At 45.0% G+C, this 26,734-nt stretch overlaps 1 protein-coding gene across 3 annotated transcripts in view; it reads left to right on the forward strand.

Annotated features, from left to right (window-relative positions):
* The first annotated feature begins 17,765 nt into the window (after positions 1-17,765).
* Positions 17,766-26,734, forward strand: part of LOC106563077 (myocyte-specific enhancer factor 2C) — a 31,445-nt gene continuing 22,476 nt past the window's right edge. The window contains exons 1-2 of one of the 3 annotated variants that reach the window (XM_014128302.3): positions 17,766-17,986; positions 20,419-20,616. The gene's annotated coding sequence lies outside the window, so the exon portion shown is untranslated. Of the gene's footprint in view, positions 17,987-20,418; positions 20,617-20,937; positions 21,241-26,734 lie in introns of those variants that run through there. The other 2 variants (XM_014128303.3, XM_014128304.3) reach the window with 2 other exon arrangements.

A 26,734-nucleotide genomic window follows, 5' to 3' on the forward strand; every position in this document is an offset into this window, starting at 1 on the left:
CACATGTTTATCTCTTTGATCTGTTTGACTCGGTGATGAAATTTGGCACATATGCTCAGGGATATGAGTCTACCTAACCCAAGCCATATCTCGTAGACTACTGGCACAATTTTGACAACTTGGGTGAATGATGCGTCTTGCATCATTCGTGGGGGACTACATGTTTACTGTTCCCTTGTTTCATATTCCAAATATCCTACAGCAAGCTAGGCTACTACTACTACATTGTATGCAGTAATTCAATTATTTAGAATTTTCTCCCTTAACAAAATTACATTACATTTTCACTAGACTATCCACATAATTAGAATAATCATTACACTTAAATTTAACCTAAAAAAAATTGAAAGTGTCATTGAGACGACCTCAATTTCATTTAGGAGACTTCTGTGTTGGTTACATTGTTGATATAATTTAAGACTCTAGGTTTTGGGAAATAGCGGTCGAAATTTGAACAATTGTTACCCGGTGGTAAATGAGCGAGAGTAATGCTTTTTCAAGTTCAGTTAGGGGAAGGGTTTAGTATTTCTTAATTTAGTCCGGGGGAGGGTCATGTAATTAGTATTTGTCAGCATTGTGGAATTTAAGTATTGAATTCCGGAATCGTTTCGAATGGTCATCCAACTCGGAATACAAACTCGGAAACTCCGGCATCTTGCTTTCTGATCACTGACGTCATGATTTGACCTTCGAGTTTCCAGTTGTCTTCAAAGCACCAAAAGAAAACTCTGTGGTTCATCACAACAAGCATGCTGTCGCACAACTATGCAAGGACCACAGCTCATGAAAAGAGTTATCTTCAAAATAATGTAAGGGTTTCTTTGTAGTCTCTGTCTGAAGAAAGTCAAGAAAGGTTCAATCGAAAAAAGTAAATGGATTAAATCGCGTGTTGAAGTTGCTATCGAGTGGGGAGGACTAGGCTATTCACTGCAGTATTATTACTAATCATTTATCATTAACTCTTGGAGTCCCAGGAAAAGCTAGACTAGGCCTACAATAGCTTGTTGTACACTTATTTCGAGTATTTTATTTACTACCAGAGCCTGCTCTTGCTTGCTGAACGTAAAATACAAAAACCAAAAGAACTGGAGCGTATTCATTATGTCAATTCTTTTGCAAAACGTTTCTTAACCAGAAGCAAACGGAACAAAACGGTGAGGGACCTACCTGAATTTGTCCAATAGAAACTCTCTTTTTGCTTTGTTTTGTTATAAATGGTTTCAGTAATGAATAGGCCCCTGGCTGGGAATTGGGAAGGAGGGAGGGAGAGAGGAAGAAGGAGAGAGAAAAGGAGAGCGAGCGAGATCGATCAAAATATACCATATGAGTATCCTGCTAATGTACCTTTCTGGACATTGTAAACTGTCTAGAATAGACCCATAACTGATCCAAATGGTTGCATAATCAAGCCTAGCTTGTATGGTACTCCCTGTATATAGCTTCATTCTTGTATTTAATTTTATTCCTCGTGTTGCTATTTTGCGTTACTGTTTCGTGTTACTGCATGGTTGCCAAGGGCTCATAAGCGAGCATTTCACAGTAAAGACACCAGTTGTATTTGGCACATGTGACAGAACATTTGATGCAGTTATTTCGGCATGAAACATTCTAAACAGGATGTTTGCGTGGTCTTGCTCTTCACTGTAATCAGAGGGATAATATCAGTATTATGCATGCCAGTCTCTTGGCCATAAGTAAAGGAGAGACTGACTGCATCACATTTTGTTTTTAGAAGAAGCATTAATGTGTTAAATTCCAAATTGTTTGCATAGTCAATTTACACACAGCACTGACACACAGACTTAACCTGCCAGCCATGTGTGATGTTTTAAATGTATGTAGTGCTGTCCTTAAGCTGTTCTTGTCTATTAATGTTCCTTTTCGTGTCATTTTTTTTGTGTGTGGACCCCAGGAAGACTAGCTGCTGCAATCGCTGCAGCTAATGGGGATCCTAATAAAACAATTTTAAAAAATTGCCTACATCCCAGCCCTAGCAAAATAATTGTGTATTCACCTGATAACTGTAATACATTCCTCATTGTACTGCGTTGCAACCAAGGTAGAATATTGTTATTGTCTAAAAATGGAGGCCTATAGGACTGTTTTACTAGCACCGACTGGAATATGTTCCGGGATTCCTCCGATGGCATTGAGGAGTACACCACATCAGTCATTGGCTTCATCAATAAGTGCATCGATGACGTCGTCCCCACAGTGACCATACGTACATACCCCAACCAGAAGCCATGGATTACAGGCAACATCCACATTGAGCTAAAGGCTAGAGCTGCCGCTTTCAAGGAACGGGATTCTAACCCGGAAGCTTATAAGAAATCCCGCTATGTCCTCCGACGAACCATCAAACAGGCAAAGCCTCAATACAGGACTAAGATTGAATCGTACTACACAGACTCTGACGCTCGTCGGATGTGGCAGGGCTTGCAAACCATTACAAACTAAATCAAATCAAATTTATTTATATAACCCTTCGTACATCAGCTGATATCTCAAAGTGCAGTACAGAAACCCAGCCTAAAACCCCAAACAGCAAGCAAAGCATGTGAAAGAAGCACGGTGGCTAGGAAAAACTCCCTAGGAAAAACTCCCTAGAAAGGCCAAAAACCTAGGAAGAAACCTAGAGAGGAACCAGGCTATGAGGGGTGGCCAGTCCTCTTCTGGCTGTGCAGGGTGGATATTATAACAGAACATGGTCAAGATGTTAAAATGTTCATAAATGACCAGCATGGTCAAATAATAATAATAATCATAGTAGTTGTCGAGGGTGCAACAAGCACGTCCGGTGAACAGGTCAGGGTTCCATAGCCGCAGGCAGAACAGTTGAAACTGGAGCAGCAGCACGGCCAGGTGGACTGGGGACAGCAAGGAGTCATCATACCAGGTAGTCCTGAGGCATGGTCCTAGGGCTCAGGTCCTCCGAGAGAAAGACAGAAAGAGAGAATTAGAGAGAGCATATTTAAATTCACACAGGACACCGGATAAGACAAGATAAATACTCCAGATGTAACAGACTGACCCTAGCCCCCCGACACATAAACTACTGCAGCATAAATACTGGAGGCTGAGACAGGAGGGATCAGAAGACACTGTGGCCCCATCCGATGATACCCCCGGACAGGGCCAAACAGGCAGGATATAACCCCACCCACTTTGCCAAAGCACAGCCCCCACACCACTAGAGGGATGTCGCCAACCACCAACTTACCGTCCTAAGACAAGGCCGAGTATAGCCCACAACGATCTCCGCCATGGCACAACCCAAGGGGGGGGCGCCAACCCAGACAGGAAGACCACGTCAGTGACTCAATCCACTCAAGTGACGCACCCCTCCCATGGACGGCATGGAAGAACACCAGTAAGCCAGTGACTCAGCCCCTGTAAAAGGGTTAGAGGCAGAGAATCCCAGTGGAAAGAGGGGAACCGGCAAGGCAGAGACAGCAAGGGCGGTTCGTTGCTCCAGCCTTTCCGTTCACCTTCACACTCCTGGGCCAGACTATACTTAATCATAGGACCTACTGAAGAGATAAGTCTTCAGTAAAGACTTAAAGGTTGAGACTGAGTCTGCGTCTCTCACATTGGTAGGCAGACCATTCCATAAAAATGGAGCTCTATAGGAGAAAGCCCTACCTCCAGCCGTTTGCTTAGAAATTCTAGGGACAATTAGGAGGCCTGCGTCTTGTGACCGTAGCGTACGTGTAGGTATGTACGGCAGCACCAAATCGGAAAGATAGGTAGGAGCAAGCCCATGTAATGCTTTGTAGGTTAGCAGTAAAACCTTGAAATCAGCCCTTGCCTTAACAGGAAGCCAGTGTAGGGAGGCTAGCACTGGAGTAATATGATCAAATTTTTTGGTTCTAGTCAGGATTCTAGCAGCCGTATTTAGCACTAACTGAAGTTTGTTTAGTGCTTTATCTGGGTAGCCGGAAAGTAGAGCATTGCAGTAGTCCAGCCTAGAAGTAACAAAAGCATGGATACATTTTTCTGCGTCATTTTTGGACAGAAAGTTTCTGATTTTTGCAATGTTACGTAGATGGAAAAAAGCTGTCCTTGAAACAGTCTTGATATGTTCTTCAAAAGAGAGATCAGGGTCCAGAGTAACGCCGAGGTCCTTCACAGTTTTATTTGAGATGACTGTACAACCATCCAGATTAATTGTCAGATTCAACAGAAGATCTCTTTGTTTCTTGGGACCTAGAACGAGCATCTCTGTTTTGTCCGAGTTTAAAAGTAGAAAGTTTGCAGCCATCCACTTCTTTATGTCTGAAACACAGGCTTCTAGCGAGGGCAATTTTGGGGCTTCACCATGTTTCATTGAAATGTACAGCTGTGTGTCGTCCGCATAGCAGTGAAATTGAACATTATGTTTTCGAATGACATCCCCAAGAGGTAAAATATATAGTGAAAACAATAGTGGTCCTAAAACGGAACCTTGAGGAACACCGAAATTTACAATTGATTTGTCAGAGGACAAACCATTCACAGAGACAAACTGATATCTTTCCGACAGATAAGATCTAAACCAGGCCAGAACTTGTCCATGTAGACCAATTTGGGTTTCCAATCTCTCCAAAAGAATGTGGTGATCGATGGTATCAAAAGTGGCACTAAGATCTAGGAGCACGAGGACAGATGCAGAGCCTAGGTCTGACGTCATTAAAAGGTCATTTACCACCTTCACAAGTGCAGTCTCAGTGCTATGATGGGGTCTAAAACCAGACTGAAGCGTTTCGTATACATTGTTTGTCTTCAGGAAGGCAGTGAGTTGCTGTGCAACAGCTTTTTCTAAAATTTTTGAGAGGAATGGAAGATTCGATATAGGCCGATAGTTTTTTATAATTTCTGGATCAAGATTCGGCTTTTTCAAGAGAGGCTTTATTACTGCCACTTTTAGTGAGCTTGGTACACATCCGGTGGATAGAGAGCCGTTTATTATGTTCAACATAGGAGGGCCAAGCACAGGAAGCAGCTCTTTCAGTAGTTTAGTTGGAATAGGGTCCAGTATGCAGCTTGAGGGTTTGGAGGCCATGATTATTTTCATCATTGTGTCAAGAGATATAGTACTAAAACACTTTAGTATCTCCCTTGATCCTAGGTCCTGGCAGAGTTGTGTAGACTCAGGACAATGGAGCTTTGGAGGAATACCCAGATTTAAAGAGGAGTCTGTAATTTGCTTTCTAATGATCATGATCTTTTCCTCAAAGAAGTTCATACATTTATTACTGCTGAAGTGAAAGCCATCCTCCATTTGCGAAGGCTGCTTTTTAGTTAGCTTTGCGACAGTATCAAAAAGAAATTTCGGATTGTTCTTATTTTCCTCAATTAAGTTGGAAAAATAGGATGATCGAGCAGCAGTGAGGGCTCTTCGATACTGCACGGTACTGTCTTTCCAAGCTAGTCGGAAGACTTCCAGTTTGGTGTGACGCCATTTCCGTTCCAATTTTCTGGAAGCTTGCTTCAGAGCTCGTGTATTTTCTGTATACCAGGGAGCTAGTTTCTTATGACAGATGTTTTTAGTTTTTAGGGGTGCAACTGCATCTAGGGTATTGCGCAAGGTTAAATTGAGTTCCTCGGTTAGGTGGTTAACTGATTTTTGTCCTCTGACGTCCTTGGGTAGGCAGAGGCAGTCTGGAAGGGCATCAAGGAATCTTTGGGTTGTCTGAGAATTCATAGCACGACTTTTAATGCTCCTTGGTTGGGGTCTGAGCAGATTATTTGTTGCGATTGCAAACGTAATAAAATGGTGGTCCGATAGTCCAGGATTATGAGGAAAAACATTAAGATCCACAACATTTATTCCATGGGACAAAACTAGGTCCAGAGTATGACTGTGGCAGTGAGTAGGTCCAGAGACATGTTGGACAAAACCCACTGAGTCGATGATGGCTCCCAAAGCCTTTTGGAGTGGGTCTGTGGACTTTTCCATGTGAATGTTAAAGTCACCAAAAATTAGAATATTATCTGCTATGACTACAAGATCCGATAGGAATTCAGGGAACTCAGTGAGGAACACTGCCCAGGAGGCCTGTAAACAGTAGCTATAAAAAGTGAGTGAGTAGGCTGCATAGATTTCATGACTAGAAGCTCAAAAGACGAAAACGTCATTGTTTTTGTTTTTGTAAATTGAAATTTGCTATCGTAAATGTTAGCAACACCTCCGCCTTTGCCGGATGCACGGGGGGTATGGTCACTAGTGTAACCAGGGGGTGAGGCCTCATTTAACACAGTAAATTCATCAGGCTTAAGCCATGTTTCAGTCAGGCCAATCACATCAAGATTATGATCAGTGATTAGTTAATTGACTATAACTGCCTTGGAAGTGAGGGATCTAACATTAAGTAACCCAATTTTGAGATGTGAGGTATCACAATCTCTTTCAATAATGGCAGGAATGGAGGAGGTCTTTATACTAGTGCGATTGCTAAAGCGAACACCGCCATTTTTAATTTTGCCCAACCTAGATCGAGGCACAGACACGGTCTCAATGGGGAAAGCTGAGCTGACTACGCTGACTGTGCTAGTGGCAGACTCCACTAAGCTGGCAGGCTGGCTAACAGCCTGCTGCCTGGCCTGCACCCTATTTCATTGTGGAGCTAGAGGAGTTAGAGCCCTGTCTATGTTCGTAGATAAGATGAGCGCACCCCTCCAGCTAGGATGGAGTCCGTCACTCCTCACTACAAAGGGAAGCACAGCCGAGAGCTGCCCAGTGACGCGAGCCTACCAGACGAGCTAAACTACTGCTATGCTCGCTTCGAGGCAAATGACACTGAAACATGCATGAGAGCACCAGCTGTTCCGGAAAACTGTGATCACGGTCTCCGCAGCCGATGTGAGAAAGACCTTTTTAAACAGGTCAACATTCACAAAGCTGCAGGGCCAGACGGATTACCAGAACGTGTACTGCGAGCATGCACTGACCAACTGGCAAGTGTCTTCACTGAAATTTTCAATCTCTCCCTGTCAGTCTGTAATGCCAACATGTTTTAAGCAGACCACCATAGTGCCTGTGCCAAAGAACACTAAGGTAACCTGCCTAAATGACTACCAACCCGTAGCACTCACGTCTGTAGCGATGAAGTGCTTTGAAAGGCTGGTCATGGCTCACATCAACACCATTATCCCAGCAACCCTAGACCCACTCCAATTTGCATACCACCCAACAGATCCATAGATGATGCAATCTCTATTGCACTCCACACTGCCCTTTCCCACCTGGACAAAAGGAACACCTATGTGAGAATGCTATTCATTGATTACAGCTCAGTGTTCAACACCATAGTGCCCTCAAAGCTCATCAATAAGCTAAGGACCCTGGGACTAAACACCTCCCTCTGCAACTGGATCCTGGACTTCCTGATGGGCCACCCCCAGGTGGTAAGGGTAGGTAACAACACATCCGCCACGCTGATCCTCAACACAGGGGCCCCTCGAGTGCGTGCTCAGTCCCCTCCTGTACTCCCTGTTCACTATGACTGCACGGTCAGGCACGACTCCAACACCATCATTAAGTTTGCTGATGACGCAACATTGGTAGGCCTGATCACCGACAACGACGAGACCGCCTATAGGGAGGAGGTCAGAGACCTGGCCGTGTGTTGCCAGGACAACAACCTCTCCCTCAACGTGATCAAGACAATGGAGATGATAGTGGACTGCAGGAAAAAGAGGACATAGCACATTCTCATCGACGGGGCTGTAGTGGAGCAGGTTGAGAGTTTCAAGTTCCTTGATCCAAGCACACCAAGACAGTCGTGAAGAGGGCACGACAAAACCTATTCCCCCTCAGGAGACTGAAAAGAATTGGTATGTGTCCTCAGATCCTCCTAAAGGTTCTACAGCTGCACCATCGAGAGCAGCCTGACTGGTTGCATCACTGCCTGGTATGACAACTGCTCGGCCTCCGACCGCAAGGCACTACATAGGGTAGTGCGAACGGTCCAGTACATCACTAGGGCCAAGCTCCCTGCCATCCAGGACCTCTATACCAGGCGGTGTCAGAGGAAGGCCCTTAAAATTGTCAGACTTCAGCCACCCTAGTCATAGACTGTTCTCTCTGCTACCGCACAGCAAGCAGTACCGGAGCCTAAATCTAGGTCCAAGAGGCTTCTAAACAGCTTCTACCCAACTATTGTGAATTTTTAAAATTGATTTATTAATATTTTTACATTCTGATTTTCAGGGGGTGCTGCAGCTTCCTCAGCAGCGCTACTTCCTGTGGCTATGGCTGAAGCACTGAATGGTCTGTGTTACCACCTTATTAATAGGTCTACAGTGCATAGGATGTGTTGATCAGTTGACTGACAGGTGTAGGCTACTGTAGAACGATAAACCTTTCTCTTGTGTGGATGCTTGCCACCATTTTGACAGGTCTTTCAAAAAGGCAAAATGCCTGAGGGGGAAGTTGACTGAACAGGTTTCTTAATTATTTTATTTCAGTTTTCAAAATAGTTTTTTCTGATTTGTTTTCGTTTACTATAATAACCTTGGTGCAGACTTCACAATGATGCAACGACTAAGACACTGCATCTCAGTGCAAGAGGCGTCACTGCAGTACCTGGTTCGAATCCAGGCTGCATCACATCTGGCCGTGATTGGGAGTCCCTTAGGGCGGTGCAAAATTGGCCCAGCGTCGTCTGGGTTTGGCTGGGGTAGGCCGTCATTGTAAATAAGAATATGTTCTTAACTGACTTGCCTAGTTAAATAAAGGTTAAATGTACAAAAACAATGGTTTGGTCTATCTGTCAGTGTGACTGTCTGCTGTTCTGCCTTTTAACCACTAGAGGGAAGTGTTGTATATCTCAAACACTTACATTGGACCAGAGATTGACATATGAGTTACAACACCACACCCAGTCTCAGGGATGGCTAACTGGAAATTCCTTTGGTCTCTACTGAGTTAGGTAAATAAGCTTTTAGCTTTCTTGCAGCTTATTTGTGGAACAACCTTCAACATGTTCTTAAATGTGATGTTTTGGTGCCTCTAAGGCAATTCAGAAAGCTGACTGAGTATCTTTTTACTTATGAATGTGTTTTTATTTTATGACAGTGTTTTTCTTTCTGCTTGCATTTTGTATTTATATTGATGTGTGTATTTTCCGTAATGTCTGGCAGTCAGGGCTCATCTGTAAAATATACATTGGTCTCAGTAGGACTACCTGATAAAATAAAGGTTAAATATAAAGAATTTGACTTCTCACTCGACAGCTTTGTGTTTATGGTAAGTGAGGCCAGAACCACTGTAACATCATATATCATACCTGTTATGTAAAGATGAGTTATAATAATAAACCTGAACTTGAAAGGAAGCCATGTTAGAGAACTGATACACAGTAAAGAAGTCAGTGGCGTTTAAGATGATGGGGCGTTGTACATGAGCATGGCCTTATTTCTGTTACAGCATATTGGATGACTTTCATTCATATTCCAGGCTACTACATGATGCTCAAATTGTCCATATACCCATCATGAGGTTGCTACAACCTAGCCTATGAATGAAAGTTTACAAACCTTTTCCAAGCCAAACCATATCATAACCGCTACACACAGCCCACATCATTGTCACCATATTCACTAAAGTAATGTCTTAGTCAACATAGCTAATAGAACTAACGTGTTAGTAAACCCGCTACAATCATTCAGTAGCGTTACAGTGTGCAGTCCACATTTCACTTGAATGAATTCAGTTGTACTACTGACTAGGTATCCCCCCTTTCCGTTTCCAGTCAGTAAGCAGTTAAGCGCTAGTGTAACAGGGTTGGTTATGTTTCCACTTGCCTCTAAAGAAAGGTGTATTTAATGTTCAAGCATTCTTATTGGTTGGTTCAATTTCGATGACAATAAGGCGTGTTGTTATTGGCCCCGCTTGCAGATAGGGCGAGATCGCGAACATCAGGTCTCCCCAGTATGAAAATGTGATGCAAGGGGTAGGTCACGTTCTGAATATTATTTTCTATTTTTCTATTTTACAATGTGTACAAGTGTGCTGTACAGTTCTGATTTATACATGTGTGGGTATATGGTACCTGTTAGGGATTGAGGGGCTTTCTGGGATGTGCTTTGGTATATGATTGCTGTATATAAGTGTGTTAGCTAGCATGCACCAATGTAATGGTCACATAAGCTTACTGCTAACACAGTTGTTTTCATGCTACAGATTTTACCATCGACAGCCATCAACATCATTAAGCCCTGCACAACTAATGTGCTGTTTCCTATTTAACAACAGGTATTTACACATATTTTGTATTGTATTTTGTATTTTGTTTATGCCCAGTATGAACATGTGATGCAAGGGATTTTACCATCAACATCATTAAGTCCTGCACAACTAACATGATTGCAAGGAGAGTACGATTAACATCTGTTACACTGGTGCCGTGACCCGGATGAACAGCATCAATGTAACAGTTTAGCTTCCGTCCCGCTCCTCGCCCCTACCTGGGATCGAACCAGGGACCCTCTGCACACATCAACAACTGCCTCCCACGAAGCATCGTTAATCATCGCTCCACAAAAGCCATGGCCCTTGCAGAGCAAGGGGAACAACTACTTCAAGGCCTCAGAGCAAGTGACGTCACCGATTGAAACGCTATTAGCGTGCACCCTGCTAACTAGTTAGCCATTTCACATCGGTTACACTTACACCGGCGGTCCCAGGGGCAATAAATTAGCCAAACCAAAAGCTTACCTTGACTTGGAAGAGTTCTAGTGTTGCGTTGGATAGTCATAGCCAGCTAGCTAACATAGCATACCTCTGTTTGAGCAGGGTGTTTGAGTAGGCTAAACTAGCTAGCTGCATTTGCTAGCTAAGTAAGTGAAACTGAAAAAGAAATACTATCTCTCTCTTGCTTCTCCTTCATTTTGGAAGAAAATGATTTGTTCAAAACAGTTCAACTATTGTTTTTCTCTCTTTGAGTCAACTACTCACCACATTTTATGCAGTGCAGTGTTAGCTAGCTGTAGCTTATGCTTTCAGTACTAGATTAATTCTCTGGTCCTTTGGGTGGACAACATGTCAGTTCATGCTGCAAGAGCTCTGATAGGTTGGAGGACGTCCTCCGGAAGTTGTCATAATTACTGTGTACGTCTATGGAAGGGGGTGAGAACCATGATCCTCCTATGTTTTGTATTGAAGTCCATGTACACAGAGGAGGATGGACGCTAGCTGCCCTTCGGCCACACCATGGTGCTACCATACAGAGTGCTGTTGAGGCTACTGTAAAGCTTAATTGCAAAATGGTGTTTTAATCAATTATTTGGTGACGTGATTATATTTAGTTCAGTTTTATCTAAAAAGTACAACTTCTTAAACATTTTAAAAATATATTTTTTTATGAAATTCACTGAGGTTGATGGTCCTCCCCTTCTTCCTCTGAGGAGCCTCCACTGAAAGAAGTTCACAATAACGGGCATAGCCAGACATTTGTTGGTGGGGTGGGGTGCTGCAGAAATGTGCTTTTGCTGGGCCTGGCTCCCCAGTGGGTGGGCCTGTGCCCTCCCAGGCCCACCCATGCCTATGCCCCTGCACAATAAATACATTATACTGAGAGTTCAAATCAACTCAGCCTGACACCACAATGCTTCCTCATATTTTGGTTTCAGCCAAAATTCCTGGCAGGCAGGCTGAGTTAGATAAGAGTTTGTGTGATTTACTTTTGGTTTCAGTCCCATAGTTAGTCTCAGTTTGCTTAGGTAATTAACCCAGCCAATCAGATGATGACAGGGTAGACGATTCTGGGAGTTTCCTCCCTGTAATTGGAGGGTTTAAGGTTTCTAAAGCAAGTGGAGTGTGTGTGTGTGTGTGTGTTTGTCTGTGTAACCCACAGGGGGGAGATGGCGAGGCTGTAACTGGGGAGTTGCTGGGGTAGTTTATTTCTGGAGTCTTTGTGTGTGTGTGTGTATGTGCTGCTGAGTGACTCTGTCCGGACAGTTTGCCCTTACCCAACAGCTGAGCATGTGCCAATGCAGGGGGGCATTTAACGCTCATCCCACTCCCCCTACAACCCCCCCCCCCCCGACCCCTAAAACTACCCCCTCACTCCTTTGTCCTGCTGGTAATCATTAGAGTTGATGAGAACTCTAAAAATATGTCATATTGTCCCTCTGCTCTACCCCGTGACTGGCAGTTACACTGTTACTGACTGGGAGAATGGACCCATCCAGAACCTTGGGTTGTGATTATGATTTTACTGTGCTTTAGTCGAATGCACGGATCATAAATTGCTCTGGACAAGAGTGGCTGCTAAATGACTAATACACTCGCTGCTGCGCAGGGATTTTTTATTTTCTTTTTTATTTCACCTTTATTTAACCAGGTAGGCTAGTTGAGAACAGGTTCTCATTTACAACTGCAACCTGGCATCTATACCAGATACCTTTATGGTGATGACAGACAATCAACAGGGGTGGTTAGGGTGACTATCCCCCTATTCTTATCCTATCTCCCCTCCCTCACATGCCCCTCAGCACCCTGTGGACTGGGAAAGCCTTTAGCTACAGGTATATCCCATCACCACAGCTGTAAAGTGTAATTGGTGATAGACTGTACTCTCTATAGCACAATATCACCTTGTTCTCATTTCCCCCAATTACTCAGGCATTTGCTTGACTTTTTAGAGGGCAAAAACCCACGTCTCTTTAAAACAGACAAATTGCCCTGTTTGTGTTTTGTTCTAACGAGAAGTGATGCTCATGTCCGGGATGTGGCCTAAAACCTTGTTTCCATGGTAACATGGGTCAGAGTTCGACACCTGTCAGTCATTAGGTGGGCTGTGCTGGCCATGTGACAACACTTAACCTCTGACACCTGGGAACTGTTTACGGTCACTCCCCTCCCCTCGGGCCAGCGTCAGGATAGGTCAGACAGCTTGACCTGTGGCTCTCCTTATGCTGTTGGACTGGGAGGCTGATGGATCAGTGTGAATGCATGGTACTAGCCTTGACTTCCCCTTCCTCTAGTCTTAGGTGTCAGAGCGACACACACACATGAAAACTTGATATTATAAGCCTTTAATGAATTGAGGAATTCATTAAAGGCTTATACCTTTTTTTTATTAATTCAGTAAAATGTTATTTTACAGCCCGGTTTAAGCTGGCCCTTTGTATTTACATGGCAAATCTCTAGAAACGTTCTGGTATTTACCTAGAACAATTTCAACACAATTGGTACTTACCTGGTACCATACAGTAGTGAAGCTGGACTTGCGTCAATGAATCTAAAAGAAACCAAAGCCTATTTATTATGCAAATATTAGATCATTACTGTTTTAAAAATCGAAGTAACTATTGGTGGACTGTAAAATGAACCACCCATTCATTCATATAATGACACGTGGTTGTAGCAAGCTGCATATCAGCACAACTACAGGAATGTACAGGTGAGAACCATGACCCCTGGCCTGACCCGGCAGGAGGATGGCCAGGATTCCACTATGAGATGGAGAATACCCCAAATTCTGCAGTAGAATACCGGTACCCAGAGTTCAACCTTAGAATGACCAGAATTTAGCTGGCTCAAAACTAGCTAGTCAACGTTTTTGTACGATATTTCCCAGATATAAGCCCAGTTCTGGAATCTCCATCGAAAGTGTTTTATTCCAGGAATAGGTTTCTAATCTTTGTCCTGGAAAATGGCCCGTATAGCCCCAGCCTATAGCCTTGTCATGTGTTTCCACCTGTCGTGGCCTTGATGGCTGTTGTTCCAGTCAGTTGTTATGACTGACCCAGCCTGACCCAGGATAGAGCTAACAACACTTCAAAGGTGCCCCGCTCATTGTTGAGATGCCCTCCTGCACTTAGACGTGTGTTTGGTGTGTGTGTCCTTGCTTGATTGCATGAATTGAGCTGTACTTATAAGTATGGGTTTTTCAAGCTATTTTCTAAACACCATTGACTGGAAGAGACGCAAGCAGCTGGTGAAACACACACATACACAGAGATGTAGCATGGACTGTCAGCTATGCGAGGCAGCTTGGTAAGGGTAGATTAGTTTCCACTCGCTCATGGCTTTCACAGTAACACTATCTTCTGGGGAGTGGAGCCTCAGCCCTACCCCACATCATCTCATATCTGGACCAAAGCCCCAGTCCCAGCCCAACCCAAACACGTAGCACAGGGCTCTCCGCTGGTCCCAGCCCAACCCTACAGGGCCCCACAGCCTAGCCCAACACAACTCTAGCCCATAATCCCTGTGCCAGACCAGCTGCATTCTCCAGTGAACCAAAACATATGTAGTTAGTTGCCATTGTCTCAGTAACTGGCATTTTCAACTTTTACAGCTTGTACACTGCTGGAAGGATAATGGCATGTACAGACAGTGATATTCTTCACTGATTAATCCATTACAAGCACTACTGATCTCTGTGGCCATTGGTCATGCCCCCCACAGAAGAGGGTAAAGAGGGGGTATGGAAGACAGGAAACAGCAGGAGAGGAGAGAGATTTTACTAAACACTGCCAGTAAACCTACAACATTGCTACACCACAGGTTTTTACAGTTATAGTTTGTTTGACCGTTTCATTCATAACTAAAACAACCCGGCCCATTGAATAGCCACACAAGGGTTTTCTATAGGAAAAGAACATGAAGTGCCATCCGGTCTGTGAAGGAGGCGTAACAATTTAGGGGAAACAACCGGAACGAGGCTTGAACCAGCAACTCTTTGGGAAACAAGTTTCCAGCCAAAAGCAACTGAGAGGGGACAGGGGGTACACACTTGTGTGTCAGTGCAGTGTGCACGTGTGTGTACTTGTGTATACGTGTGCATGTAGGTGGGAGAGGTGTGGGTGAAAGACAAATAAGTAGTGTCAGTAGCAATAAGGCTTGTCTGAAGAGAACCAGATGTTTTGCAGAGAGCTCCAGAAAATATTATTACTGGATGAGAGACCAACTCCTTCCTCTCCTCTGCCCGCCCCTCACACAATAACACCCACACTCTCACCTCAGATATCCCTCTCGGTTCTCTAGTCTCTCTTCACCCTTCTCTATTATCTCCCTTCTCTTCTCTACCACTCTTTTCTCTTCTCTCCCTCTTTATTTCTCTCTGTCCCTCTCTTCACTTCCTGGAGGGTGGTGGATCAGGGGCATCAGTCTATCAGGGGCCGTCTATCAAGTGCACGCACGCACCTGCAAACAGCCACACACACAAGTCTGTCAGCTAACCCGTTAGAGTAATCAGATGTGTAAAGTACATAAGTAAAACTACTTTAAAGTACTACTTAAGTATTTTGGGGGGTATCTTTCCTATTCATGTTTTTGACAACTTTTACTTCACTACATTCCTAAAGAAAATAATGTACTTTTTACTCCGTACATTTTCCCTGACACCCAAAAGTACTTTTGAATGGGTAGCAGGACATGAAAATGTTTCAATACATGCACTTATCAAGAGAACATCCCTGGTCATCCCTACTGCCTCTGATCTGGCGGACTCACTAAACACACGTTTCGTTTGTAAATTATGTCTGAGTATTGGAGTGTGCCCCTGGCTATCCGTAAATAAAAAATAAAAAAATGAAACGGTGCCATCTGGTTTGCTTAAGATAAGGAATTTAAAATCATTTTTACTTTTGATACTTAAGTATATTTTTTCAATGACATTTACTTTTGATACTTAAGTATATTTTTGCAATTACATTTACTTTTGATACTTAAGTATATTTAAAACCAAATACTTTTAGACTTTTACGCAAGTAGTATTTTACTGGGTGACTTTTACTTTGAGTCATTTTCTATGAAGGTATCTTAACTTTACTCAAGTACGACAATTGGGTATTTTCCACCACTGAGAGTAATGGCCTGGATGTGTTGATGTTTTACTATAACAACAAACTGAACCTGAGCTGAACTCTCAGACTGACAGACTTCAGGACTGCTTAGATTAAGGCTCAAACTAATCATTCACCATGTCAGGACTGTACTGTATATGAGCTGTACAATATATGGTCAATTCCAGACTGTCTGTGTGTGTGTGTCTGGTGAATCTGTCAAGTCAGCAGGTAGTGGACAAGTAAAGTCAACAGTGTGGAGAAGCCATTAAACTTGTGAAGGTGTAACTTCCCATCAGCTATAGAGTAGGTTTATACCTGAGCTCTCATGCGTACAGAGATTCCCACAGCTGAGACCAGTGTGCTGCCCACTATTTGTTATCATTGTGTTTGTGTGTGTTTGTTTGTGTATTATCATTGGTCTTCAAGAACCCACTGTATCCTCACACTAACCCTATAGGAACTTTATAGGTGTATTGAGTAGCTTCATCTTCTCTCTCCTTTCCTTCATCTGTAGTGATCTGACAGAAGTGGGCAGGTTAAAACTAAGCCTCAGCCTAGCAGATGCTCAGTGTGTGAAAATCCGGGCCATGTTCATAGGTTTGATCTCTGTCTGTCTGTCTGTCTGTCTGTCTGTCTGTCTGTCTGTCTGTCTGTCTGTCTGTCTGTCTGTCTGTCTGTCTGTCTGTCTGTCTGTCTGTCTGTCTGTCTGTCTGTCTGTCTGTCCGTCCGTCCGTCCGTCCGTCCGTCCGTCCGTCCGTCCGTCCGTCCGTCCGTCCGTCCGTCCGTCCGTCCGTCCGTCCGTCCGTCCGTCCGTCCCGTCCCGTCCCGTCCCGTCCCGTCTGTCTGTTCCAACCCTCTTTCTCTGTATTGGGAAGAGCCATAGGCCTTTAGACCAGTAATCCTGGACTCTTATGCCAAGGCCTACAAAGGCCTGAGTGTCAGTGACACACACACACACAGGCAGCGTTAGCGACACCTCACAGCTAAATATACCCAGAATGACAGAGACAGGTGACTAAACCTCGTCCTCAGACACCCAGCCAGAACGCACTGGGGAGGCCAGGGGCATCATGCACCCCAGAATCTGAGGGGGCACAAAGTACGTGAGGATGGCTACATTGAAAATGTTTCCATTTTTCAAACACCTGAACCTAGAGCCATAATCATTATGCTTAATTCTATGTAAAACAAAAATGTTTCTTTTTCTGCATGTCTAAGCGTACCTCTTGGGCTGTCTGTATCCTCCTTACTGGTGGATCTTTTTTTTAAAGAAACGAAATATGCTTCTCTGCATCTCCGCTCAAATCTGGTTAAAAGATCGAAAGGAATGTGAGTCTTATTCAGTGAGTTTATTAATTGCTTGCTTTTCTAAAGTCTACCAACCTTGCCAGCAGGCTTGCATGCTAAGATAGTTAGACAAGCTAGCTACTAGCTTGAGTGATATTATGAAATGATCTCTTGGTAGCTAGTAATGAGATTAGGAGATTGGGAACCTACCTGGGCTAGCTAAAGCCAACTTCAAAAAAGGATTATAATAATGAATAGTGTGTATTATACACATGTTGGAATTGGACATTTTTGCATATCCCAACTCCCCTTGAGACACCCTCAGAAAGTTGGGTCACGGACAGGGTCAGCCATTATCTACGGGGACCCTGGAACAATTTGGGTTAAGTGCCTTGCTCAAGGGCACATTGGCAGATTTCTCATCTTGTTGGCCCGGGTATTCAAACTAGTGAGCTTTTGGTTATTGGCTCGACACTCTAACCGCTAGGCTACCTACTGCCCCAAATTTCTAGGTGGCTAGTAGAAAGTATTACAGGGAAACACATTTAAAAAATATATAGATATATATTTTTTTTTAAACGACAAATCTGAGGGGGCACGTGCCCCTGTGCCCACTATGGGCATGACGCCTCTGAGGGAGGTCACAGGGTGTGTGTGTGTCTGAGGGCGCTGCTGGGGGCTGGTTATGTCTCTTTCCTCTCAGTGTGCAGTTGGTAGCTTTGAGCCGAACACGGTCACCCAGGTCTCTGGGTTTTCTCCTCTAAGCCAGCTGGTCTGGCTTTATACCTTCTTCTAGTCCTCTTTTGCTCCTTTGTTCCATTTCATCCCTTCTTTTCTGAGCTAAAGGATAGAGTGATCTGACCCACAGCTGGAGCTGTAGGGAACCTTCCTGGGGAAGATAATACAAGCAGCACTGGTGAGTGTGTGTGTGTGTGTGTGTGTGTGTGTGTGTGTGTGTGTGTGTGTGTGTGTGTGTGTGTGTGTGTGTGTGTGTGTGTGTGTGTGCGTGTGCGTGACGCACAGCAAACTCTTACTGACTCATAGCTTTCAATTTAGTTTAGTTTTGGGCAGAAAGGAGTGTGTGCCACATGATCAAACAAGAGTTTGTGAGCGTGAGAGCGCATTTGAGAGTGTGTGCTGTCTATGGGAAAGTGTGTGAGCGCACCGCAAATGAACACAAAAACATAAATGTCTTCTCTGGTGTTTTCTCATGGTAAAGTCAGCGGGTGGTATGGCTTCATCTGCTGACGAGAAACTATAAAGGAAAATCTAAAGGACTTGTAATGCCTCCCAAAGTCAAGCGTCTTTCACCTCTGTGTGTGGTTGGGTTCTCCTGGTCTGCCTGTCTGTCTGTGTCTGCCTGTCCGACCATAGCGAGAAGCACAGCCACAGCTGCAGTAGTCAATCAGGACTGGCCCAGGATAGAGAGAGAGAGACAGAAAGATATGAAGTTAGAATTTGACCATGAAAAAAGACAAAAAGGTTGACATTCACTCTTCTATTCCTATGCTGTACTTTTAGCAAGCTATATAGCTCAACATTCCATGGTGGTGTTAATATACTGTATTCAAGCAAGTCTACAATGTTTTGTGGATCTGTAACAGTTGGTCATTGGCCCTCCATCTTGGCTCTCCCTGCCCCTCCCCCAATCACCTCTCTGACTGGCCTATGATCTCTGACCCTTTGATACTTAAACTTTGTTTCTAGGTTACTTCTAGCTTTATTCCTAATGACCTTGAACAAATGCATCTTGTTATAAAACTGGTCTTTCAGTCATAACCATGGCTGACAGTCTACTGTGTGATGCAGTACAGTAGGTTGACTGTATTTACCATAAGTAGCCTTTAGCTTGTGGTCTCCTGCGTCGCTACGGTCCCTTGCGTCCTAACAGCCTCTTGGTCATATTCGTATAGTTTGTTATGTCACATCTCTGACAGACAGGGTTTGTGGTGTAGATTCGAGATGCCAAACTACTGTATTCAATTAAACTGCAAACAATTCCATAGCTAATGTTAGTCACTGTCTGCCTGGCTATCACTGCTGTTCGTACTGAAATTCTGGAGTGAATCAGAGCTTAAAATATCTCTGGTGGTACTGCCCTAACACTGCCATACACTCTGGCCTCAGAACCAAGCACAGCTGTGTCTGAGGGAGCTACATGCCACATACACATGAGTGTTTGTGTGTGTGTCGATGAGGGAAGGGATGGAGGAGAGAATAAGGTTTTAACCTTTATTTAACCAGGCAAGTCAGTTAAGAACAAATTCTTATTTACAATGACGGCCTACAACGGCCAAGCCCGGACGACACTGGCCCAATTGTGTCGCCGCCCTATGGGACTCCCAATCACGGCCGGTTATGATCCAGCCTGGAATCGAAGCAGGGTGTCTGTAGTGACACCTCAAGCACTGAGACGCAGTGCCTTAGACCGCTGCGCCACTCGGGAGCCCCTTCAAAGCACGAAAGCATGCTTTGAAATATCTCCACATATTGTACGGAGTTTGCAGAGACATACTTTCATTGTTGTAAAAAATGCTCTTGGATGACTGTGCCTTTGCAGTTCAGAGGCCTGTCTCGCATGAATAACAGGCAGATTACATTGTGTATGTCAGCCTGAGTGATGGGAGTGACAGGAAACGATGACAGCAGGCTTGTCAGGTGAGATGCCTACAAAGACAGCAGCATCTTTTCTCGGGGTGTATAGTTTCTACAGTAGGAGAACGACGACTGTTTTTCCTGTAACACTACAAAAGGTTAAGGCTCATCCATTATACATAGCAGGTGTAACGCACTGGGCGGTCCACTGGACCACTAACAACCAAACTAGAATCCCATGAGACATACCCTACAGGAACACATTTGCAGTGAAAACACTCCCCAGAGACGGACTATTTGCTTTTGTGTACAGTATATGTGTGCGGGTGTGGGCAAGTGTGCGTGTGTGTGCGTGTCGGTGTGTGAGCTGCAGAGCGGGTTAGAGCGGAGAGAAGTAGCCTACCGCTATAGAGTTGTAGGACATTTCGTAAGTCCATCCACCCATCCAAAACTGCACAGTACTGGTAAACAGGTGCAGTTCCAAGAGCTTCCACTGCAGTGCACCAGTGAGCTACAGACCAACACTTCATACTTCATACTTTCTGTTTGCCCTGTGTATTCTAGGGAAGGGAGAGTGTATTACTCTGAAAATGTACATTCATTTGAGTTTAATAGTCTGTTTTAAGATTAAAAGCAGGTGTGTGCGTGCGTGTGTGTGCGTGTGTGTGTGTTTGCGTGTGTGTAAACTACATCTTAATCTGTTCTTTTAGAACCAGCTCCAGTCTCATACAGTATCTCTCCGGTCTCCTCCAGGTGCTCTGTAAACCAATGGACCTGAGGCCCTTAGAGACCACCCTGATGAAACACTCAGACACAGACTGACTGACACAGATGAGAGACAGATTGAGATAAAGCCAGAAGGAAAGAGCGAGAACCGAAACCTGAAACACATGCAGGAGGATCTGGGGCTGAAGCTTTGACAGAACAGAAGGAAGTGCAAGTAATTGACTGGTAAGATATCCACGTTTTCACTGCTTAACCAGACGGGGAATGTAGTCTGCTATACTACGACTAGGGTGGTTTATTTGATTGGCACATATGTTGACTGAACACACTTCAGACAGATAGGCTGTGTGTGTGTGTGTGTGTTTGTGTGTGTCTTTACGCGCGCGCGCCCGCTAGGGCCTTAAAACTTGTTCATGGATTGTGTGCGTGTTTGATGGATTGGAGGGAGAGAGAGGGAGAGCGATCGATCAAAGTGTGTCTGTGGGCACATCACCAACGGGAAACAAACATTAGCGGTATTATCCCCCTTTCCTTCCCCTCCTCCGTTCCTTCACCGGGCAAATCACTCACTCACACTGAGAGACTGCGTAGCACGACTCCCTTCCTCTTCATTTCAAATCTGGAGTGGAGAAGAGAGTTTTAATGTTGCCAGTTGCCCTTTCCATCACTGTGTTCGTATGATTAATAGTAGGTTATTTCCATTCTGGATTTAAAGCGAATTCGTTTTTCTAACGGGGCTCTTTACACGAAGACTTTTCTGCTGTACGGTATTCGGACAAGGCTCGTGAAAACGCCTGCGTAAACGGACACTGATATCGGACAGAGCAGCCTCATGAGGAGCAGGCTACAGTAAGTGTGTCCGGTGGTTAATTCATTATATTCGCTTTGAAAGTTTACAGTTGGGACAGTTTGCGCTATTGGCAGAATACGCACAGTGTTTGCGCTCCGAACTCGACCGTAAACACGTAGCAGTCTGTCATATAATTTAATAGATGTGTTATACTCAGAGTATACAACAGCTCAGTGAGAGAGATGTGGATTGTATAGTCGGATTTGTTTATTTTTCTTAAATGTTTTATTAAGTAGTGTGTTCATGTCAATTTAAAGTTGATTGAGGTCAATACTTTAGCTGTTTTTGAATGAATCTCAGACCTGTTAGAGAAAGTGAAATATGTAGCACTGATGGCCAAAAATTCAGTATCTTTAAAGTCATTTTGAGAAAATAAAATACTTTTGTATAATATTTTCTAGCGTATTAATACAGGTGAGGGGGTCTGTGCACCCAGTGTCAATGGGTATTATGACCCTGATCCCAGGCTAGAGCAGTGTACAGTATGTGGCCTTGAGGGGTGTGTTCTCCAGCTCTGCCCCCTGGTCTAGCTGGAGAGCTACAGTGTGTGCAGGCTTTAGTTCCAGCCCAGCACTAACACGCCTGATACTTGGCTCCTGTCCTCTGGATAAGCCTCTAGTTTCTGTTCTGGCTCTCCCATTAAGTCAGAGAGAGCAGGCAGTTTACAGGTGGATTACAGACTAAAGGCTAGCCTCACCTAGCTGCCACATCTCAGCTTTATGAACCAACACATGGCTGGGAGTGGGAACACATGACTGGGCAGGGGTGCACAATGGAGGCTCCGGAGTTCCGCAGTCCTGACGGTTTTCATTTCTTGCTGCCATTCTACTTGATCAACTGATTGACTGGAATTTAACGAGGTAGAAAACCATCAAACACCTTGGGCCTCACTCCTCTCTTAAGACCTGAAGAATTCACAACCCAAACTGTAGTTTATTTAAAAGCATATTGCAGAGGATTTGCTGGGTGGTCCCCATATGGGCCTTAACTCTGACGTGTCTGAATTTTACCCCAACACTTGTTTTCTAGTGAGTACAGTGTCATCTGCCACCGTGGTAAACAACTTACTTACTGTGTAGTGTTGCATCCACCATCCTCCAGTTAGGGAGTCTACATCCACCATCCTCCAGTACGGGAGTCTACATCCACCATCCTCCAGTACGGGAGTCTACATCCACCATCCTCCAGTTAGGGAGTCTACATCCACCATCCTCCAGTTAGGGAGTCTACATTCACCATCCTCCAGTTAGGGAGTCTACATCCACCATCCTCCAGTTAGGGAGTCTACATCCACCATCCTCCAGTTAGGGAGTCTACATCCACCATCCTCCAGTACGGGAGTCTACATCCACCATCCTCCAGTTAGGGAGTCTACATCCACCATCCTCCAGTTAGGGAGTCTACATCCACCATCCTCCAGTTAGGGAGTCTACATCCACCATCCTCCAGTACGGGAGTCTACATCCACCATCCTCCAGTACGGGAGTCTACATCCACCATCCTCCAGTTAGGGAGTCTACATCCACCATCCTCCAGTTAGGGAGTCTACATCCACCATCCTCCAGTTAGGGAGTCTACATCCACCATCCTCCAGTACGGGAGTCTACATCCACCATCCTCCAGTTAGGGAGTCTACATCCACCATCCTCCAGTTAGGGAGTCTACATCCACCATCCTCCAGTTAGGGAGTCTACATCCACCATCCTCCAGTTAGGGAGTCTACATCCACCATCCTCCAGTTAGGGAGTCTACATCCACCATCCTCCAGTTAGGGAGTCTACATCCACCATCCTCCAGTACGGGAGTCTACATCCACCATCCTCCAGTTAGGGAGTCTACATCCACCATCCTCCAGTACGGGAGTCTACATCCACCATCCTCCAGTACGGGAGTCTACATCCACCATCCTCCAGTACGGGAGTCTACATCCACCATCCTCCAGTACGGGAGTCTACATCCACCATCCTCCAGTTAGGGAGTCTACATCCACCATCCTCCAGTACGGGAGTCTACATCCACCATCCTCCAGTTAGGGAGTCTACATCCACCATCCTCCAGTTAGGGAGTCTACATCCACCATCCTCCAGTTAGGGAGTCTACATCCACCATCCTCCAGTTAGGGAGTCTACATCCACCATCCTCCAGTTAGGGAGTCTACATCCACCATCCTCCAGTTAGGGAGTCTACATCCACCATCCTCCAGTACGGGAGTCTACATCCACCATCCTCCAGTTAGGGAGTCTACATCCACCATCCTCCAGTTAGGGAGTCTACATCCACCATCCTCCAGTTAGGGAGTCTACATCCACCATCCTCCAGTACGGGAGTCTACATCCACCATCCTCCAGTTAGGGAGTCTAATACAGATGAGCTTTGTCTGCTAGTTGCCTGTAGCTTCTGTAGTGTTAATCAGAAATTCCCCCCTACTCTAGTCTAGTCTGAAGTATTTATAGTGAGTCATGTGCCTGTAGTGGAGAATGGTGGTGGTGGTGGTGGTGGGTTACAGCATCTACTGGCCAGCTTGGTAGAGCTGTAGGACACCGATCTAAGTCATGTCCCTTTTACTTGTTATTTTCCTCCTGACTAAGTGATAGAGGAACTACGTTGTTTTCTTTGAAAGGATATGCGGTGCTCCTAGCGCCATGATGAAGTCGACGCAGGCTCTATGTCTGGGGGCTTGCACACACCCCTTTGAGACTCGTCTACGTGCACTCCTCCGCCCCCAGCCCTCTACTCCTCCCGTTCCCTGTCTACCCCCTGCCCGGCACCCATCCGTCTACCCCCCACTACCCCTGCCCCTCTGACACTGGCATGTAGGATGTCCTGCCAAGATATACAAGGGCATTGCCACCCCATCACCCACTGTCTGTCGCTCTCGCTCTATCCAGCCTCAAAATACACACTTACACATTCTGTCTACCCTGTCTATCTGTCTGTCTATAGGCCTGTGTGTCTCTGGTCCAGGGATGGACTGGGATAAAAAAAATCCACCCGGTGATTTCTAATACCCCAGCCCATTTTTTTCCTTTGGGCCCTCATTATTAGCCAAATAATGACAATTCTATGCAAACACCCCAATTTAGATCAGCCCACTGGCATTTGTCTGAACTGCCCTATGGCCAGTCTGTTTCTGTTTGGTCCTTCTGTCTGTCCCTCTCTTGCCCCAGAATACACACACGTACACAGCTTGGGGGTAAATGAGCACTCTGAATCATCCCTTTATGTAGAGAAAGGCCCATCTTTGGCACACTGCGATGGTGTGTTTAAGTTTGTGACAGAGAAGGAGTACTGGGATTGTTGTGAGACTGGGTGTTGAGAGGGTGTTAGTTAGGGAAAATGAGGACTCTGTTAAACGTCCATCTCTTTTCCCTAGTTCTACTGGCTATGTCTGTTTCTGTCTCTCTCTGTCTTAGTGTGAACTAGATACGGGCCGCTCTGCTTTGTTTTGGGGTAAAAAGTTCATTTATTTTATTTTTGGAGCCCCCGCTGGTTACGTGTAAGCTATTTATAGATGAGGAAATGTGTGTGTGTGTGTGTGTGTGTGTGTGTGTGTGTGTGTGTGTGTGTGTGTGTGTGTGTGTGTGGAAGGAGGAATCGGGTGGAAACCTGCCACCTTCCCGGTTTGGTTTACAGGTGGGCTCTCCATCATGTCGTCTTAGAGGGAACACACATGCTGGGGGGAAAAAATCTAGCAAACACACACAAGCACACACACAGTGTTTAGGTCAAAAGCAAGCTTCCCTCGAAAGCAGAACTCCATGCTCAGTATCAACACCCACAGTTTATATAATTCAGAGTTGACTCAACAAGGAATGTTCTATATTTACTCAAAAGCAGAGGAGTATGGTGTTTCCTGAAACAGCCTCACTGACTGAATGACTGACTGACTGAATGACTGACTGAATGAATGAATGAGAGCACAGAAGTAATGTGTCCTGTTTGGCATGTTGGGGCTTGTTTTGATTTGACATTATGCCCGAGCCAGCTTGATTATATCTGGTGCTGACATATACTGTGTAGAAGACCTGTGTTTAGAATGTGCCTTTCTTGGTCAGTTTACTGAGGAGTCTGTACGGATCAGGCTCTATTCTCCTCTAGCTAGGGATGGGGGTACGTTGGAGCTGTCACCATGGTATTACATATCACATCATCTCTGATCTCCACATGGGCATAAGGGATAGGGGATAGGGGTTTGGGATGGTACACTACACGGACAAAAGTATGTGGACACCTGCTCGTCTCATTCTAAAATCATGGGCATTAATATGGAGTTGGTCCCCCCCTTTGCTGCGATAACAGCCTTCACTCTTCTGGGAAGGCTAGATCTCTCAAACTCAACTCTGGACCTTGAAGCCAGTTCCACTGCATTTTGTCATTGTTCCCCTCTAATTAGGGACTGATTTAGACCTGGAACACCAGGTGTGTGCAATTAATTATCAGACAGAACAGAAAACCAGCAGGCTCCGAACTTCGTAGGGTAACGGTTGTTGGAACATTGCTGCATGGACTTGCTTCCTTTCAGCTGCAATAGCATTAGTGAGGTTGGACACTGATGTTGAGTGTTCATCCCCAAGGTGTTCGATGGGGTTGAGGTCAGGGCTCTGTGCAGGCCAGTCGATTTCTTCCACACCGATCTCGACAAACCATTTCTGTATGGACCTCGCTTTGTGCACAGGGGCATTGTCATGCTGAAACAGGAAAGAGCCTTCCTCAAACTGTTGCCACAAAGTTGGAAGCCCAGAATCATTTAGAATGTCATTGTCTGCTGTAGTGTTAAGATTTCCCTTCACTGGAACTAAGGGGGCTAGCCTGAACCATGAACAATAGCCCCAGACCATTATTCATCCACCAAACTTTACAGTTGGCACTATGTATTGGGGCAGGTAACGTTCTCCTGGCATCTGCCAAACCCAGATTAATCTGTCGGAATGCCAGATGGTGAAGCGTGATTCATCACTCCAGAGAACGTGTTTCCACTGCTTCAGAGTCCAATGGCAGCGAGCTTTACAACACTCCAGCCGATACTTGGTATTGCACATGGTGATCTTAGGCTTGTGTGTGGCTGCTCGGCCATGGAAACCAATTTAATGAAGCTTCTGATGAACAGTTATTGTGCTGACGTTGCTTCCAGAGGCAGTTTGGAACTCGGTAGTGAGTGTTGTAACCAAGGACAGACAATTTTTACGTGCTATACGCTTCAGCACTCGGTCGGTCCTGTTTCTGAGCTTGTGTGACCTACCACTTCGTGGGTGGGCTGTTGTTGCTCCTAGACATGTCCACTTCACAATAACAGCACTTACAGTTGACCGGGGCAGCTCTAGCAGGGCAGAAATTGTAGGGAATGTGGCATCCTATGACGGTGCCATGTTGAAAGTCACTGAGCTCTTCAGTAAGGCCATTCTACTGCCAATGTTTGTCTATGGAGATTGCATGGCTGTGTGCTCGATTTTATACACCTGTCAGCAATGGGTGTGGCTGAAATAGCCGAATCCA

The sequence above is a fragment of the Salmo salar genome, chromosome 11 (genome assembly GCF_965601325.2).
Source record: "Salmo salar chromosome 11, fSalSal1, whole genome shotgun sequence".
NCBI classification, from domain to species: Eukaryota; Metazoa; Chordata; class Actinopteri; order Salmoniformes; family Salmonidae; genus Salmo; species Salmo salar.